Source organism: Triticum aestivum, chromosome 5A (assembly GCF_018294505.1).
Source record: "Triticum aestivum cultivar Chinese Spring chromosome 5A, IWGSC CS RefSeq v2.1, whole genome shotgun sequence".
Taxonomy (NCBI): domain Eukaryota; kingdom Viridiplantae; phylum Streptophyta; class Magnoliopsida; order Poales; family Poaceae; genus Triticum; species Triticum aestivum.
Window position 1 is genome coordinate 156631320 of NC_057806.1, and position 4091 is coordinate 156635410.

Here is a 4091-nt window from a genome sequence, read left to right on the forward strand (position 1 = left end):
TCTCCTTTGTCTGAGGTTCAACTCCTTCTGTGTGAAAATGTACTTCAAACTTTTATGATCCGTGTACACCTCAAAATGATTTCCAATGAGGAAATGTCTCCATGTCTTCAATGCATGCACTACGGCTGCTAACTCCAAATCATGCGTGGCATAATTCAATTCATGGGGCTTCAGTTGTCGTGAAGCATACGAAACAACTCTCCCTTCCTGCATAAGCACTGCTCCAAGTCCTCGACGTGAAGCGTCGCAATACACCTCATAATCCTTGGTTTGATCTGGCAAAATCAACACTGGTGAGGTAACCAAATGTTTCTTCAACTCCTGGAAACTAGCCTCACACTCCTTAGTCCATTTGAACTTATTATCCTTCTTCAACAACTCCGTCATAGGTTTTGCAATCTTTGAGAAATTCTCAATAAATCTCCGGTAGTATCCTGCGAGTCCAAGAAAACTCCGGATCTCTCCAACTGTTGTTGGGGCTTCCCACTTGGTCACGGTTTCAACTTTAGCGGGATCTACTGCTATACCTTCTCCAGATATAACATGCCCGAGGAATCCTACTTCCTTCAACCAAAACTCACATTTGCTGAACTTGGCATATAACTGATGTTCTCTGAGCTTTCCAAGTACCAAACGCAAATGCTCCTTATGCTCCTCTTCATTCTTCGAATAAACCAGGATATCATCAATGAACACTACGACGAACTTATCCAAAAACTCCATAAACACTTTGTTCATCATGTTCATAAAATAGGCAGGCGTGTTAGTCAGTCCAAACGACATAACGGTATACTCATATAGTCCATATCTTGTGGTGAATGCTGTCTTAGGTATATCCTATTCTCGAATCTTCAACTGGTGGTATCCTGATCGCAAATCGATCTTGGAAAACACTTTAGCTCCTTGCAAACGATCAAATAGATCATTTATCATTGGTAGTGGGTACTTGTTCTTGATCGTTACTTCGTTCAATCCTCGATAATCAACAACCATCCTTAACGATCCATCCTTCTTCTCCACTAAAAGTACTGGCGATCCCCAAGGCGAAGAACTTGGGCGAATATATCCTTTATCCAGTAACTCCTTAATCTGCTTCTTAATTTCCACCAAATCTTTTGCTGGCATCCTATATGGTCTCTTCGATATTGGCCCAGTGCCTGGCAAAAGCTCAATCAAAAACTCAATGTCTCTATCCGGTGGCATGCCTGGCAACTCTTCAGGAAATACATCTGGAAAATCCTTTACCACTGGTACTTCCTCCTGCACAACTCCTGTTAGGCAATTCACTTGTGTCCTTTTTGGTACATGCCGGGATACATACTTGATCCTTCTCCCTTCTGGTGTGGTAAGCAAAATTGACTTACTAGCACACTCAATATTCCCTTTATACTTTGATAACCAATCCATGCCTAATATCACATCCAATCCTTGAGATTCCAATACTATTAGGTCTGAGGGAAAAACATAGTTACCAATCCTTAATGGTAACCGATCACACCATAAACTTGCCACATACTCTGCTCCTGGTGAGGTTACTAACATGGGTGACCTAAGGGCTTGGGTTGGTAGGTTATACTTATCCACAAATCCCCTTGATATGTATGAATGCGATGCACCAGTGTCAAAAAGAACGAGTGCAGTAAATGACTTAACCAAAACTTACCTATTACTGTATCGGGCTGAGCTTCAACCTCCTCCACACTAACGTGGTTCACCTGTCCCCTGTTGAAAGGGTTCGGCTTCTTCCCAGAACTTCCATTGCCGTTTTGGCCTTCAGGACATTCATTTGCAAAATGTCCTGGCTTGGAACACTTGAAACAGGTGACTTGGCTTAGGTCCTTCTTGGCTGGGGTTGATGGGGTGCTATGGTTCTGTCCATTACTTTCTCCATTCCCATTACCATTTTTGGTGCCATTGTGATTGTGCGAGCTACCTACTCCATGGGTATGCTGAAAAGGTCCTCCAGGTCTAGGGGTAAAACGAGGCTTCTGCTGAGCTCCTTAATTATACATTCCTTGTCCATACTTCCTCTTGCGGTTCTCAATTTGCTGCTGCTTCCCTTCAATCATAAGAGCACGATCTACCAACTCCTGGTAGTTGTTGAAGGTGGCTACCATCAACTGCATGCTCAATTCATCATTTAATCCTTCTAGAAATTTCTCCTGCTTAGCTGCATCTATAGCAACGTCATCTGGGGCATAACGTGCTAGCTTACTAAACTCCTCCACATACTGGCCAACTGTCCGTCCTCCTTGGCGCAAGTTACGAAACTCACGCTTCTTCATGGCCATTGCTCCTGCTGAAACATGGGCGGTACGAAAAGCTTGCTGAAACTGGTCCCATGTGACAGTGTCGACTGGGGAAGGTGGCTGTGAAATTCTCCCACCAAGATGCTGCGGGTCCTTCTAACTGATGTGCGGCAAACTTCACCTTCTCCACATCTGTGCATCCTGCTGTGGTCAACTCCCTAGATATCTTGCGGAGCCAATCATCTGCTACAATCGGCTCGGTGCTACTGGAAAACACCGGCGGATTTAGCCTAAGAAAACGGGCTAAGTGGTCAACAGGTGGTGGTGGTGGTGGTGGGTTGTTGTTGTTCCCCTGATTCTGATTCTGAACTAGTAACTGCATCAAGGTGTTCTGCTGCTGGATCAACTGGGTGAGCTCCGGAGGAAAGGCAAATCTGGGGTCACGTCTCGGAGGCATCTAAGGGTTTAGAAAAGATGAGATATAAGAATAGAGGGGGTCTAAAGGGAAAACACTACCCATATGCACATGAGGCAAAAGCACACAATTCACTTCAATCAATCAAACAAGGCATACAATCGATCTAACTATCGCAAAAGGTGCTCGGACTACTATATTTACATGGTGGACTACTACTACTGATGAGGTGGTCTACTAGAAATATTCTACGGTTGTAGACTCCATGATATCTGCTCCTGCTTCATCCACATAGTCATCATCACTACTATCCTGTTCCGAGTCGGTGGCGTCAATGATGATGTAATCTTCCGGGCTAATCTCCTTGGGTTCTTCGTCTTCATCTACTGGTGTCGGGCCTCCCATAAATATTCCAATCTTCTTGATCAGATCGTCATTCTTCTCCACCAGTACTTCAATTTCTTCTTCATAACCTTCGCGTGTAGCCTTGAGTTCTTCCTCCAGTTCCTTAATTCTAGTCTTAGCCTTCTTCAGATCTATCATGTCGGCGCACATCTGATTCTCCTGTCGTCGAATGTGCTGGTTTAACTCCTGAATAAAAGATGCTATTGATCTATCCTTCCTGGTGCTGATCATCTCCCAGTGTTCATCTCGGCGCCCACAAATCTAGTAGATAGTATCCTTGAGATCCTTGCGGTAGACTTCTCCAATGCGTCCCATGGCGATGTGAGCTGCCATACTCTTTCCTAGACTCCAAGTTGGTGCATCAAAAGAAAACTCTATGGGCTCAGTGACTGGCATGAACGTCCTTCCTAGAACTTGAACTTGAATCATCCAGCGGTCTTCTTCAGGTAAAGTGGCGTTGTAGGTTCCTGTGAAGCTTGGTATTCCTATGTTCAGGTATCTAGTGACTTCCTTCAAGTGGCGTCCAGAGGGTGTATCTTCATCTGGTTGGGTGAACTTATTCCTTGCATCCGCCATCCTAAAGAGTAGAAAAGATGAGAAGTCAGAAGAGAAGAGAGTGATCTAGGTCTTTAGCTTAGTGGTCGTGTCCTACAGTCAGCATGTGCTCTGATACCATCTCTGTAGCGACCAGACCTCAAACAGTCTGATCTCTGTGCTCCGGTGTCATCCCTGGATCAGTAATGCTGACACCACACAGTACTCAGAGGATTTATAGCAGAGTAGCAATCACACACTTATTACATCGAGTGTCTCAAACGAGAACTAATTACAATAAGTATGGCTTAAGGCCAACTAGTGTCGATAACAGCGGAAGGCTTGGAAGATAAGTGAGTCCATCAACTCCAACGGCATCACTGAGTATAGAACCACGACCTAAAACTCCTTAATCATCGTCTAAAAAGTCTGCAACATTAACGTTGCAGCCCGAAAATGGGTCAGCACATGGAATATGTGGCAAGATA